A 16283-nucleotide genomic window follows, 5' to 3' on the forward strand; every position below is an offset into this window, starting at 1 on the left:
CAGAAAAACAAAAACAAACAAACAAACAGCTCTCCAGATGAGGCCCAGAGAGGCTGACTGACGCTTCATGCTTGCTCAATATTTAGTAGTTGACTGACTCCTAGTTAAGGGCTGGCTCCATGCTCCAACTTTCTTCTCCGATGGTGCCAGGGCTTTAACCCTGGTGAGGTTTGCAAGGTAAGCACAAAGACTCTCACTGCTGCTTGTTCCAGAGAGCCTTTCCAGGGCACAGCAGGTGTTGGAGGCGTTTGTGATTTATTTATTTGTCGTGTAGCTTTGCAGTGGGTTGTGCAGGTTGATACGTCGCCTTCTAAGGGTTCTGTCTTTTATGTTCTTTGTTCTGACATAATTTTTTACATCACTGAGCCATGCTTCCACGTTTTAAAATATGAATGTAGTTTTGTTTTTTTTTTTTAAAGGAGAACTAAAAGGATAGTTATAAAGAGCTGTCAACACCTTTCCATCAGAAACCACCCATGAGAGGTAGAGAGGTCGAAGAGAGCGGGGGAAGGGCAGAAAGAAAAACGGCAGGAAATCAGGTTCCCACAGAGGTGAGAGTTTGGGATATAGAAGAGGAGGGAGAGGAGTATGATGCAGCTCCACATGTTAGGACACTGTCTGGCTCTCGGTGCAGCTTGGAATGAGTCAGCCGTCTCAGAGTTAAGCTGAATGTAGAGGAAAGTTAGGAACACAGGTGTTGGAGTCAAGCAGACCTGGGTTCACATTCAAGCTCTCTCACCAATTAGCCACATACTAATGTCTCTGAGCCTCAGTTTTCTCATCTGTAACATGGGGGTAGTAGCACCTCATAGGATGGGGGTGAGACTTGGGGTGTCTGATACCTGGTAGACAGTATACAAATGGCGGTGCTATGATCATGGAAGAGTTATGTTTGGGGGACTTGTGGGGACATTTTTCTGTCTTGCTTGAGGCCTTCTGTATATATACTTCCAAGAGAGAGCATACCACTTTAGCAAATCATGTGGTATGAATTGAACATGGCCCGACTTTGTTATCAGAGGGAGGAGGCCCTGTCTCTGGCCATCTGTTCCCCTTTCTGGTCTCTTGTTGCTGTATCTGAAGTAGCAACATTTTACTTTGCAAAAATGTGTCAATGCAGGAGAAGCAAGTTATGTTGGGAGGGGAGATCGAGGGGGAGGTCTCGAGTAGAAAAGTGTAGCTGGCTTTGGAGAGGACCTGAGGTGAGGCCAGAGAGGGTAAGCCCCAGACATTAGGGTGTTGGGCAGACATGAGGTTGAGGACACAACATCTACAAAGAAAGTAAGACAAAATGTAGGAGCAGAGAAAGCGGGGACGACAAAGGACAGGCTTCTGAACCTTAGAACTCCACCTAGGCCTCCCTTGCTGGGTGAACTTCATTTTTTTTTTGCGGTACACGGGCCTCTCACTGTCATGGCCTCTCCCATTGCGGAGCACAGGCTCCGGACGCGCAGGCTCAGCAGCCATGGCTCACGGGCCCAGCCGCTCTGCGGCATGTGGGATCTTCCCGGACCGGGGCACGAACCCGTGTCCCCTGCATCGGCAGGCGGACTCTCAGCCACTGCGCCACCAGGGAAGCCCTGGACTCCATTTTAAGCTTTGAATTCCTTTCTGGATGATGACTCGTCCACCTGAGCAGGATGCTTCTCCCCAAGACCCAAGTTTTTCATCTCTAAGATGGACAAAACCCAAGGCCTTCCTCATACATTGATTAGAACAAGTGAGGAGAGATCAGAACAGCTATCAAATTCTTGATTGTATTCCTTGAGGGATACATTAAGGGACCCTCCTACACTGTTGGTGGAAATGTAAGTTGGTGCAGCCACTATGGAAAACAGTGTGGAGGTTCCTTAGAAAACTAAAAATAGGGCTTCCCTGGTGTCACAGTGGTTCAGAATCCACCTGCCAATGCAGGGGACACGGGTTCGATCCCTGGTCCGGGAAGATCCCACATGCCGCGGAGCAGCTAAGCCCACGTGCCACAACTACTGAGCCTGTGTTCTAGAGCCCGTGAGCCACAGCTGCTGAAGCCCATGTGTCACAACGACTGAAGCCCGTGCACCTAGAGCCCATGCTCCACAGCAAGAGAAACTACTGCAATGAGAAGCCCGTGCACTGCAATGAAGAGTAGCCCCCCGCTCGCTGCAACTAGAGAAAACCTGAACACAGCAATGAAGACCCAACGTAGCCAAAAATAAATAAAATAAATTTATTTTAAAAAAACAACTAAAAATAGAATTGCCATATGATCCAGCAATCCCACTCTTGGGCATATATCCAGAGAAAACTCTAATGTGAAAAGAAACATGCACCCCAATGTTCACAGTAGTACTATTTACAATAGCCAAGACACAGAAGCAACCTAAGTGTCCATCGACAGATGAATGGATAAAGAAGATATGGTGTATATATAATGGAATACTACTCAGCCATAAAAAAGAATGAAAAAATGCCATTCGCAACAACATGGATGGACCTAGAGATTATCATACTAAGTGAAGTTAAGTCGGACAGAGACAAACACCATATCATATCACTTATATGTGGAATCTAAAATATGACACAAGTTAACTTATTTATAAAACAGAAACAGATTCAGAGACATAGAGAACAAACTTATGGTTACCAAAGGGGAAAGGGGGTGGAGGAAGGATACATTAGGAGTTTGGGGTTAGCAGATACAAACTACTATATATAAAATAGATAAACAACAAGGACCTACTGTATAGCACAGGGAATTATATTCAGTATCTTATAATAAACCATAATGGAAAAGAATATGAAAAAGAATATATATATATATATAATATATCTGAATCACTTTGCTGTACCTCCAAAATTAACACAACACTGTACATCAACTATACTTCAATTTAAAAAAAAGAGATCCTTGAGGGCACATTCCCTCTCCCCTAGGGCTTTGGAAGGGGCAGCCCCTAGCCCTTGAAAGGACTCAGGCAGGTCTGTAGGAGCCAAAATGCATCAACCCTATTTCTAAACTTTCACTCTCTTTGACTGTGGCTGAATTTGTTGGGTTGTATTAACACGGGGTAAATGCTGAATTCTGCGTGAGTCCGCTCTTCATGCCTCAAAGACAATGCCCAGATGTTATTTTTATCCCAGATCTATTCTTGGCTTCTGAAGGTTTCTAAGCCCTTTGATATAGTGATTATCACTTAATACCTTAACAACAAAGTTTCTAGACAAAACAGCTATCCAGGTCATATCTTCTCTCTGAGCCTCAGTTTAATACGTAAAAGAAGGTCGTCTGAACAACAACTAAGGCTCCTTATTGTGATAAAGTCCTACATCTCGAGAAGCAATGGCCCCAGGCAGTCCTCGGTGGGGATAAGGCAGGGCACGTGGTTGACTGTACCAAGCAAGCGAAAGTAGGATAAAATGTGTGTCGAGCGTTCTCTCAAAGGGGAAGAATTAAGCCATTCGCTCTTCTTTTACCTTTCGTTTAATAAACATGTACTGAGCAGTCAGAATGCATAAAGGGGGACTTCCCTGGTGGTGCAGTGGTTAAGAATCCGCCTGCCAATGCAGGGGACATGGGTTCAAGCCCTGGTCCAGGAAAACCCCACATGTCGTGGAGTAACTAACCCCAGGCGCCACAACTACTGAGCCTGCACTCTAGAGCCCGTGAGCCAGAACTACTGAAGCCCGTGCGCCGCAACAAGAGAAGCCACCTCAATGAGAAACCCGCGCACCGCAACGAAGAGTAGCCCCTGCTCGCCGCAACTAGAGGACGTCCGCGTGCAGCAACGAAGACCCAACACAGACAACAATAAATAAATAAATATTTATTTATTTTTTAAAAAAAGAATGCATAAAGAAAGAGTGCAGAAAAGACAGGTTCTGAGGAAGCTCCCGATGGAAGGAGGTGGGGCGGAGCACAGACCTCTTAGAAGGGCTTGTGCTGGGGGAGAGATTGTCCAGGCGGTGACATGGGATGTAATCTTTACCCTCTGATTTAGAAAAACCCACCTAGTTTCTCTATAGGTACCTTTCATTTGTGAGGCAGTTAACCCTATTTTGGACTCTAGACATTTGATCAGGGTGGCCATGGGATAAGAGAGAATCATGAAAATCACCCTCCACAAACACCATCTGATATCACTTATATGTGGAATCTAAAATAATGATACAGATGAACTTACAAAACAGAAATAGACTCACAGACATAGAAAACAAACTTATGGTTACCAAAGGGGAAAGGGTGGGGAGGGATAAGTTAGGAGTTTGGTATTAGCAGATACAAACTACTATATGCATAAAATCGATAAACAACAAGGACCTACTGTATAGCACAGGGAACTGTATTCAATATCTTGGAGTGGAAAAGAATCTGAAAAAGAATATATATATAAATTATAAATATATATATTATAAAAATATTATAAAGAATATTATATATATATAGATCTGAATCCCTTTGCTGTACACCTGAAACAAACACAACATTGTAAATCAACTATACTTCAATTAAGAAAAGGCACCTTCGCAACCGGTGCTCAGTCGTCTGCGGGTCAGCACAGCCTCAAACTGGCAGATCCAGGATGAGGAAGCAGGTTCCATGATGTGTTCTAAGTTCCTAAATTGGCCCACCAGGGAAAGGGCTATCCTCACCGGAGAAGAGACTGGTGGTGAGAATGATCTTCCACACCCAACACTGGCCTCTGATCTGCCAGTAGAAGTGGCTGGACATGTAGCTAGAGATGCAGCAAGTCAGGGCATACAAGATGGCTGCTGAGTTAATGGCCCCAGGATGGTGCACACTGAACATGCCCAGCAGTGCCATGACAATAATGCCTGCAGGGTGGTAGTGGAAAGCCTGTGTCAGGTTTCACCCAACCCTCTTCTGGCAATTTCAGAGGAATCAGCTAGCCCGCTTTCTCCCAGACCCAGGGCTTCCATCCAAACAATATCCCCCAGTTCTGTTGTCTAGAAAACCCACAATAGGATAACAATAGAATATACACATCCTTGCTAGAGCCATCCACCCCTTAGGTCTGCCCCTCACCTTGGACAGGAGAGAAGATCTGCAAATCTTTTTCTGAACAGGCCACCTACTTAGTTCTACCCCTTGACAGAAATCCCTGATTAATTTTTTATCACCTCACCAGTGCCAAGGGCCAGGAACTGGGCACCCACACCAAGCACAGCACAGAGCAGACCACGATACGGAGGGACGTGGAAGACATCTGTATAGATAATTTCCTCGCCATTGTCACCTTGGTCAAAGTCATCACCAGAACCTCCAGAGGTTGGCTCTTCATCCAAGTTGTACCGAGCCAGGTCCTTTCGAAGCACATGCATGAGAATGACAGCCACAAAACCCACCAGTAAAAGCACAAGCACCATGGAATTGATGATGGACTACCAATGGATTTCCAGTGTTTGGGGAAAGAAACCGCCATCATCACCACGCACCTGTCACTCCAATGCTCACCTGACGTCTCAGACCAGCGCACGCTGTAGGTGTGGGTGAGGCCTAGGAACTTATGAGGTCGTAACCCATCTAAACTGGGGGGCTTGACGTCCCGCACTGAGACTCTGGCACATATAATCCAGTCTCTGTGGAATTCTAGGTGGAAGTCTAAATGGGTCCAGAGTCCTGACTTGTGGCTGTGAGGCAGGAAGCCTCTCTCCTCCATGTAGCCCACAAAGCCACAGATTGGCAAGTTGTCCACCACAAATTCAAAATAGTATAGTTCCTTTATGGCCTGGCGCAGCCGTTCCACCTACAAAGAGCAAGCCAGGAGTCAGACAAGGCTTCCCCAGGCATTGGATTAGAGCAGGGTTTCACCCTCAGCACTAATGAAATTTGGGGCTGGATAATTCTTTGTTGTGACGCTGTCCTATGCCTTGTACGATGCGCCATCCCTGGCTTCTTACTAGATGTCAGTAGCGTCCCCCAGTGGTGACAATCAAAAATATCTCCAGACATATCTCCAAATGTCTCTGAGAGACAAAAGCCCCTGTTGAGGGACTGCCCCGGTGGTCCAGTGGCTAAGACCCCTTGCTCCCAATGCACGGGGCCCACGTTCGATCCCTGGTCAGGGAACTAGATCCTGCATGCCACAATTTAAGATACTGAGAGCCGCAACTAAGACCCGGTGCAGCCAAATAAATAAATAAATATTAAAAAAAAAGAAAAAGCCCCCTGTTGAGAACCACTGCTTAGACCCTAGTATGTTGAGATTCTCCGAAATGAGCAAGTATGACTTGACAGGATGAAGGCCTAGAAGAAGAGGGATAAGGTGTAGGAAGGTCTGGAGTAGACTAAGGAAAAGTGCCCTAAGATAGAAATTGCTGAAGAAAAAAGCATGACAGGCAAAATTAGGTAGAGTGTACAGGAGCCAGTTAAAAAAGCCAAGAGGTAGGAATGGAAGAAAATGACTACGTAGGAGTGATAGTTGGGACCTTATTACCAACAGAGAAGCTTCGAGTCAGGAGCCCTGGGTTCTGATATCAACTCTACAATCCACTATCCATGTAATCTTGAAGTTACTTCTGAACAAGTATGTTTCTTCATCAACCAAATGCAAATAATACTACCTGTTCTGCCTGCCACATGAGGTTGTAGTTAGAATCAAATCAGATCCTTTCCCATAAAGGTGCTTTGAAAACCAAAAAAAAAAAAAAAAAAAAAAAAGACACCCTACACCTCTCCCCACCCTCCCAATCAGAGGGACAAGCCAAGGGCTGAAGTGGCCCCGGCTGCCTGCTTGCGGGTGTCAGTGCTGGGTTAGAAGCTCAGGTTATTCATGTGCATGAGCTAGGGAATCTTTAAAATCCTAGCTTTTCCCCAATTTCTCCCTGAGTTTGGGAGGAAGTGGGTGAGACTGGCCTGAGGTACCTTAGGGCCATCTCTGCCTGTGGCTCTTTTCTCTTAAAAACTTCTTTTCTGGAGGTTGAAATGAATCTCCCCATCAATCTGTGATGGGGGGAGGAGGGATTATTATCTCTCATATTTCACAGACAGGAATAGTAAAGAATTAAAAGCTTAAGTAATGTTCCCAAGGTCATGTGGTGAATTAGTAACCGAGACAGGGAAAGGATTCAGGTTTCTGGTCCTTTCAGTTTTGTTGCCTCAGCATTAGATCTTGCTGTCTCTTTAAATCTCACATGTAGTTAGGAGTAGGGTCTGTAGCCGTGTATTGGTTCCATCTTAACTTTGTTCATTGAAAAAAAAAAGTGGGGCAACCCTTCCTTTCCTAAACTTCTACTGCAAATCTGCTTTGTGACTTTATTGGGCAAGACCTAAAAGATGGTCGTATTTTCCCCCAGCACAGCTGAATATCCTTGTTCTTTTGGCTATTGGTATTCTGCAGCAGCTGTCTGACGGAGATGGAGAGCTCCGACAAGGACGGGCCGGCACTCCAGCTGCTGGTAAGCAAGTGTTCACTATTTATAGCGAGAGGGGGGCTGCAAAAGAGTGGAATTTTCTCCTTCTGAGTCGTTTTGATGCAACCAGCAGGAAGTGGGCTCTGATAGATGCTAAATTTGATGACTTGAATGCGGTCTATTACAGCACTTCTCAAACTTGTCTGTGCATCAGAATCACCCAGAGGGGAGGGGCTTGCTGAAACACAGACTCCTGGGTACCACCCCCAGAGTTTGTGAACCAGTAGATCCAGGATGGGGCTTGAGAAAGTGCACTTCTAACAAGCTTTTGGGTAATGCTGATGCTGCGGGTTGGAGAACCACTGCTTTATTGTAGTGGGTGGAGTGTCCGGGCAAGGGCCATCGTACATGGTAGCAGATTGAACCCAAGAAAGGCACTGACATGCACCAAAAGACTCTTTCTGGTGATCTTACTGTCCTTGTCCAATCAAAATCAGTCACTTCTGAGCCGGCATTTCCAGGGCAAAGGTATTATTTTATAAACAAAGAAAATGGCATAAGATTGAAAGGATAGGGTTCATAAGAAATATGTGTGTATATTATTTAATAAAAATTATTCCCTCCCCCCCCCACCCCTTTCTCCAGTGAAAAAAGTGTGACTTGTTAGGTCATTTTATCACATCATAATGTTTGGAGTCAAGACTGGCAGATTTCACCTCCACTTTCAACTCCAGCCAGAGACACACACCGGCCTTGCCGGCTGAGGTATCCACCTTTGATCGATGGCCAGGAAAAAGCAAGCAGACAAGTCCTGGGAGAACATGGCTAATCTGTTAAGTAGACCAAGACTTTGGCTTTGGCCTCTCAATTTCTGGTATGAGATGGGCCTGTTTAAGTTTCCTGCTTCTTTTTGAATGAATTTTGATATTTTATATTTTCCTCAAAAACGATCCATTTCACTCAGACTTTGGAAATAGGAATACATATTTGTACAAATGATTCTTTTACAAGAATTTTAATTTCTTACATACAAATATCAAGTCATTATCATTATTTTACACCTGAAACTAATATGATGTTTTATGTCAAATACATCTCAATAAATAAAGTTAAAAAAAAGAGGATTATAGTTTCCTATATATGTGTGTCAATCCAGTTTCTAATTCCTAACTTTATTTGTATTTTTCCTCTTTTTCCTTGATTAGTCTAACTTAGTGGATTATTTATTATTGTAGCTGTTTTCTCTTTTCTGTGATGAACCAGCTCTAGATTTCTTTATCAATATGAAGACCTTCAAAGGGTCTGAGATTTTATCCTATTTGCAAGCTATCAGGTTAGTTAGTCTGTTGGTAGAGCATGCGAGTCTCCCAGGTCCAAGACAGCTAGAGTATCAGCATTTTTGCCACTTCCCACAGGTCCTTGCCATGGAGGCCGCGTGATGCTTTCTCACGTGGTAGGTCGGAGGAGAGGAATCCAAATCCTGAGCTTAGCAGACTCAACTCTTTCATAAGGAATGTAAGAGCGCCTGCCCTTGGCTCCAGGTAGGGGCATTCCCTCTAGCTTCCCAAGCTGTTTGCTACACAAACCTCCTTGAAAAGATAAGCCTAGGACAAAAGTAGTCAGTGTGTCTGCTCCTGAGATGTGCAGAAATGCAAGCCACCCATGGGAGCACTGTCTCCCAACAATCAATTCCACTGACTTTGTTTTCAACATCGTCATATTCTGCTTTCGTTTTAAATTCTATTTTCCTTAGATTTTAAAAGTTATTCTTTTTTTAGTCTTCTTGAATAGTCGCTTCCTTCATATTCATTCTTAAGCTAAAAAGGTTTTAAGATTATGACTTTTCCTCTGAATAAATCTTTGACTACATCTCATAGATGTTAATAAGTAGCATTCTCTTGATCATTATTTGCTAAATTATCTAGCTTTCCTTTCTTATTTAGGAGGTTCCAAGGGTTTGAACAAAATGAATCAATCATCTTTGGCTCTGCTACTCTCTCAGTTTACTCTGGAAGCTGTTGTCTTTTCCTCAAACTTTGTAGATTAAAGCCACAAAGCCCTTTTTAATAGGATCTATGTGACTTGTGTGCTAAACAAGTTTACACTGCACTTTATTGCAGTTTAAGAGGAAATGGGATTTGGAAGATGAAGGTTCAGGCCTGACTCTGCCACTTCATACTGGTAACCTAATAAATGCCCATTTTGAGTCTCACTTTTGTCTGCAAATGTCGGATTGAATTATATTATCTCTCATGTCCTTTTCAATTTACGACTCTAAGAGATTTGGAATTAGTTTCAGTTACACTCTGAATGATTTCTAGGCTGACTTGTTAGTGGAAGCAACACGGCCAAGTGGAAAGCTCTCTGGCCTTAGAAACTGGAAAAACTGAGTTCAACCCTTGCCATGGGCAGCAAATGCTTGATTCCTCACATGTTTTCTTGTGTGATGCTTTCAGAGGAAAGAAAATCACATGGCCGTGGCAGCTCATTTCCTCCCCTTTTTGTAGCAAGAAGCCAGCTCAGTTGGTCAGAGTTAACTAAGGAAGAAAGAGCCTGGGACTTCCCTGGTGGCACGGTGGTTAACAATCTGCCTGCCAATGCAGGGGATATGGGTTCGAGCCCTGGTCCGGGAAGATCCCACGTGCCGTGGAGCAACTAAGCCTGTGAGCCACAACTACTGAGCCTGCGCTCTAGAGCCCGCGAGCTGCAACTACTGAGCCCGCGTGCCACAACTACTGAAGCCTGCATGCCTAGAGCCCATGCTCCATAACAAGAGAAGCCACCACAGTGAGAAGCCCGCACACTGCCAGGAAGAGTAGCCCCTGCTCGCTGCAACTAGAGAAAGCCCGCGTGCAGCAACGAAGACCGAACACAGACAAAAATAAATAAATAAAATAAATAAATTTTTTTTAAAAAGGGAGGAATAGCCTGATGCTGGAGGCTGAGCCTGGGAGCTTCCCCGTTCTAACATGGCTGTCTGTTTCATGGCTCAGGAAGCTCCATTACTACAGAATTACCTAGATGTTCCCGTGCTTCTTTCTCTAAATGTGTGTAGAGCACTAAAGGCATGGAACACCTCTCCTGGGATCTTTCCATGATGTGTCTGCCTCCTATGCTGAGTCCCACACACCTCTCTGGGGCACGATGGGACCTCAGAGACCCACCAACACTCGTTACTTCTATGCTTTTAAGTTTCCCCCTGATAACCTATTTTTAATTAACACCATGTGTGCTGTTAATATGTGTGTTCCTGTCCTTTTCGTACAACCCATACTGTTTTGTTATTTTTAAAATAAATTTATTTATTTATTTATTTATTTTTGGCTGCATTGGGTCTTCGCTGCTGCGTGGGCTTTCTCTAGTTGCGGTGAGCGAGGGTTACTCTTCCTTGCGGCGTGCGGGCTTCTCATTGCGGTGGCTTTTCTTGTTGCGGAGCAGGGGCTCTAGGCGCGTGGGCTCGGTAGTTGTGGCTCACGGGCTCTAGAGCTCAGGCTCAGTAGTTGTGGCGCCCGGGGTTAGTTGATCTGCGGCATGTGGGATCTTCCCGGACCAGGGCCGGAACCCGTGTCCCCTGCACTGGCAGGCGGATTCTTAACCACTGCACCACCAGGGAAGTACCCAACCCATACTGTTTGGTGAGCATCATACTAAGTGCTTTACACACAGCATTTCATTTAATCCCCATAACGAGCTTGACTGTCAGGTATATTATCCCCATTTTACAAACAGGAGAAACCTAGTGCTCAGAAAAGTTCAGCAATTTGCTGGAAGAGGCAGAGCTAGAGTTTGAATCAAATTGTTTGGTTTTCGGGCCTGTGGTTTTAACTCTAAAAGGGCTCCATTCACATCCTAGACATCACAGATAATTTTCCTGCAGCTGGCGCAAAAGGGTCTTATTTTAAAAAAAAATCAGTATGTTAAGACAACTTTTTTAATAGATGAAGATAAAGTGTAAGGGATGCCTTTTCCAATGTGTCTGAAAGCACCGTGTGGATAAGCAGTAGCTCTGATATAACATGACTATGTCGTGAGAGGCAATTCATACATGGTGATGAAAATGTTTTTAGGGTTGTTTTTTTTTTAAGGAAAGGTTCAATTCAAGATGCATTCAGCACTCTTGAGAATGCAAAGCCCAGTCTCAGAGGGAGGAGGGAAGGAAGGGCAGGACTGGCGGTGGTGTTTCAGGAAGCCCAATACCTTGACCTCTGAAGTCCTAAGTCCAGAACATTCAAGGTAACCGCAGCTTCTCATTCTTTCCCTGCTGCTCTGTTGACACGATTTCCCAGAACTCACAGGAAAATTATTGGGAGCTCTAGTGTCTGTGAGAGTTCCACAGCACCGCTGCTTAAAGCAAATAATTTGTTGTCCTACTGGTGACATGGTAGACTGTGACTAAGAACACCCGTATTACAAAGGCAGGTGGGGGAAATCTTCATTTTTAGGAAATTAACTTTATTATGTTTCATGAGCTAAAAATGACCCTTTGGATCCATAGTGCTACAGACCCACATGGGTCTGTAGAGATTCCCTACCTTCCTAACAGCATTTTGTTACAAAATACTCTTTAATTCTTTTCCATAAGGCTCAAATGTCCTACTTTGACATGCTATTTTCAGTTTTTATGAGCAAAATACTCTTCTGAGACTTGCCAGCACTCACATTAACTCATTCCTTTCTTTTCTCCTGGCTCAGCAAATAACAGATTCTCCGGGGTCCGAGCAGGGCCTAGTCTTCTAGATTCCCCCTTGACTCGCCTGTCATCTGGTTTAAGTAGATTCTCACTTCAGGGGAGCCAGCAGTCCTCCAAGTGTCCCCGGAGGACTTGTGATAGCAAATATGTGTATATACTCTCAACACCCAGATATGTATAAGTATGCATCCTCGCTGGGCGATGTGCTAAAACAGTGAGGTGAATGGCCTCACTGGGCTTGTGAAGTAAAGCACAAGACTTTGCTGGTATACCTAAACGCAGATGCACGGAGAGCCACACAGAAACACATGCACGTCCATACAGAAATAGATACATTACCCAGAGACAGCAGATGGAGGCTCGGGGGACTTCCTATAAGAGGTATATGTCAGGGAGGAAGAAATTTTCCTCTACCCTTCTAGGTTCTTTTGGCTGGTCTAAGAATTAATTTGACATGAGATGGATGAACAGGAGAAAATCAAACAAAAGTTTAATAACATGCATACAAGGGAGAGACCCAGAAGTGAGTAACTTGCCAAAACGACCGAAACCTTCACCTTAAAGACCATCCTCAGTTAAAGACAAAAGAGGATGTTGGGAGTGGTGGTTTGGGATCTCAAAGGGGGAAGGAAGGAAATTGACATGGAGATGGAAAAGCAAATGTTTGGTGAACAAATGTTTGCTGGGCCATGCAGAGATAACAAGACATGGAGAGGAATTTTAACAAACAGACCTTGCCAGGTTCCTCCCTGTCTGCACACCTAGTTCATACAATAGTTACCTATGGTGAAGGCTCCCTTCCAGGAACTGGTCCTCTATCTCCATCCTTTAGGCAGTTAGGGGGAAGATCAAAGGTTCTTCCTGAGTCTTTTGGGCCTTGATTGTGTTCAGCTCAAAATAATGCCAAAGAGAAATTTTTGGGGTGGTGAATTTTGCTCCCCTACACCAACAAATACCTTCAATAGACTTTTTTTTTTTTTTTTGGCGTTACGCGGGCCTCTCACTGCTGTGGCCTCTCCCGTTGTGGAGCACAGGCTCTGGTCGTGCAGGCTCAGTGGCCATGGCTCACGGGCCCAGCCGCTCCACGGCATGTGGGATCTTCCCGGACCGGGGCACGAACCCGTGTCCCCTGCATCGGCAGGCGGACTCTCAACCACTGCGCCACCAGGGAAGCCCCTTCAATAGACTTTTGATTTCAAAGGATGCTAGGAACTGGGAGGCAGGTAAAATTGGCACAAACTCAAGAAGACAGCTGCCTTGATGAGAATAGGTTCACAGACGGCTCAAAGCAAAAAAATAGGGCCCTGGAATTTCATGTAGGTCTAGTTCCTAGCTTGGAATCTAGGAAAAGGAATAATTCTAACAATGTGACTTGCTGTGATTCTTCAGCACCACCAAGAGAGGGGAGAATCTGATCTACACAGGGGTGTGCCTAGTAGGAAAGTGGTTTTATGTAAGTTGTATGGGTGACTTGTGTCAATGTCCTTTAAACCTATGTCGTTTCCTTTTTACTGATCCCAGGTTCTTCTATATTAGCCTTCTGATAACTACTTTGGCTCTCCGAGAGGTCTCTAACTACCGCTCAACTCAGCAGAATTGTAGTAACACCAAAGATAGTTTCCCTTGGAGTTTTTTTGGGTGCTTCCTAGAGAAATACTAAATCAGGTATGTCTCCCACTACAAAAATAAAAAGTATATCCTGTTGCATAAATTAGTCTCTTGAGAGTTGGGGTAATACAAATTCATTCACTAGAATTTGAGCTAAGAAAGTGGAGTTTATCTTTAACATCAGCCAGTATAGCACTTCCTAAAAGAATTTACACTAACCCTTCAAGAAGTAATCTCATAGCTTTCATTCATCCATTCATTCATTCACTCACTCATTTGACAAATATTTATTTAACACTTTATATATGCCAGGCCACCTTCTAGGCGGTAGGGATACATCAGAGAACAAAATACTCAAAACTCTCGTGGAGCTTATATTCTGGTGGAGTTAGTGCTTTGGGCTGTCCTTTTATGGAGCTTCACACAGCGCGTTGTTACTCATTTGTGTGATCATTTGATTCATTTTTTTCCTCTTCTGTAAGGTCCATGAGGACTGGGTCAATTTTGCTGAGCATTGAACATCTAGCACGCACACAGTGCCAACTCGTAAAAGACACTCAGTAAATATTTGTTGAATGAGTAAATTAGTAAATTCTCAAAGTTTCACAGCTGGACTCTGGGCCTCAAGCAACCGTTCCTAAACCCTTAGAACTTTAAGGAGTATGCATGCTTGGTAATGGCTAATGGGCATTGCTCTCTTGGCAGGAAGTGACAGAGCCAGGATTCGAATCCAGTCTTTCTGACTCAAAAGCCGATGTTTTTATTCACTGTACCAGTGGTCTTAAACTGAGAAACCTATCCCAAAGGTATTCAGAGACATATCAAAGGGAATGTAGGTGCAGGAGCTCTTAAGGGTATGGTTGATTTTATTTTCCAAAAATGGCTTAAACAGTATTTCCATCCACATCCTTTTCTGGAACCTTGCCACACCCTCATCAGAAGGAGGAGTCTGTGTATCTTCCCCTTGAACCTGGGTGGGCCCTTATGAACATCTCAACTAATAGAATGGGCAGAAGTGATGCCACGTGACTTCTGAGGTGAGGTCCACCTGGACCCTTCTCTCGGGATACTTGTTTTTGGAACCTAGCCACCGTGCTATGAGAGGTCCAGACCTCATGGAGGGGCCCACATGAAGAGGAACTGTGTCGGGGGTCCCAAGGCCGCCCCCGGGTTTGATGATTCACTATGAGGTCTCACAGAACTCAGCATATGGTTGTGCTCACGACTAAGATTTATTATATGAGCAGATACAGTGCCAAATCAGCAAAGGGAAAAGGTGTGCGGGGCAAAGTCAGGAGAAACAGGCACAAGTCTCTGGAGTCCTCTCCCTGTGGAGTCACACAGGGCATGCTGAATTCCTCCAGCAATGAGCTGTGACCACGCGTGTGAAATGGCATCTACACAGGAGGGCTAAGAGACAAAGTGCCCAAGGTTTTTATGGTTGGCTGGTCATGTAGGCACCCTCTGCCTAGCATGTCCCAAGATTCTAGACCCCCAGAAGGAGGCTGGTATTTAGCATAAACCACATTGTTTGTATAAACAATTTAAGCACAGAGAGCCACTCTTATCAGTTAGGGAGGTGAGCACCCTCCCCAAATCCAAATTCCCCAATACTAGTCAAGGACCAGCCTTGCCAGTAGGCCTTTCTAAGGAGAGCAGTCAGGCCCACTGCACAGGATATGAAGCCTGCAGCCTCAGCCCCGCCTGAGCTCCCAGCTGACAGCCATGGACAACTTGACATCCATGTGTTGTCTTGGAAACCCATCCCCCAGCCCTTAGCTAAGTCACGTGGAGCAGAGGCGAGCTTTCCCCTGTCAGCCCTACCCAAGTTACAGATCTGTGAGCAAAGTAAATGACTGCTCTTGGTTTAAGCTACCAAGTTTTGGGTAGTTTGTTATGCAGCAATAGATAGGGAATCCTTTGCAGATTCGAATGCGCCATTTGTCCTCTTCTAAAATTGATCATCTTAAGAATCCAGCATCACAATATATCCTTCCACAAAGGCCAGTCTGCACTGTACAATTAAGGTGTGTAGTCACCCTCCTGACTCTTACCAGGCTGCTTTGTCCTAGATTTACCTGTAAAGGGTCATATAGCAGATATTTCAGAATTTGTGGGCCACACACTGTCTCTTTGAATGTTCGTCTCTGTGTGTGTGTGTGTGTGTGTGTGTGTGTGTGTGTGTGTGTTTTACAATCCTTTAAAAATGTAAAAACCATTCTTAGCTTGAGGGCTGTACAGAAACAAGATGGGCAGAATCTGGTCAGCACCAGCTGGCCTTAGTTTGTCAACCCCTGTCCTAGATCATTAAAAAAGCAAAAAAATCACAAACAAATAAAACAAAACCTCCAGTGCAGCAAAGAAAGGGACAATTTGAAATAATGGTGTCAATACTGAAAAAGAGAATGTCTCAAATATTTGGTAACAAACACTTTTGCAAGCCAGGTGGTTTCTAATTTTTTGCTTTCAACTGTATTGAAGGAGACCTAATCACATTTTTAGCTGGTAGGTCATAAAAAATAATTCTAGATGTTAGATCACTATGAGATTGTTGGTCTATAACTTGGAAGGCATTCAGAGAATTAAGTAAAATTGCAGTTACATAATTCATTCCATTTTCATGTCAACAATA

General features: G+C 44.4%; 1 pseudogene; it reads right to left on the reverse strand.

The window, feature by feature from the left end:
- Nucleotides 1–4519: 4519 nt before the first annotated feature.
- LOC114903081 lies at nucleotides 4520–8176 on the reverse strand (annotated as a pseudogene).
- Nucleotides 8177–16283: the final 8107 nt, after the last annotated feature.

Source organism: Monodon monoceros, unplaced genomic scaffold (genome assembly GCF_005190385.1).
Source record: "Monodon monoceros isolate NGI ecotype Baffin Bay Population unplaced genomic scaffold, NGI_Narwhal_1 Super_Scaffold_20, whole genome shotgun sequence".
Taxonomy (NCBI): Eukaryota; Metazoa; Chordata; class Mammalia; order Artiodactyla; family Monodontidae; genus Monodon; species Monodon monoceros.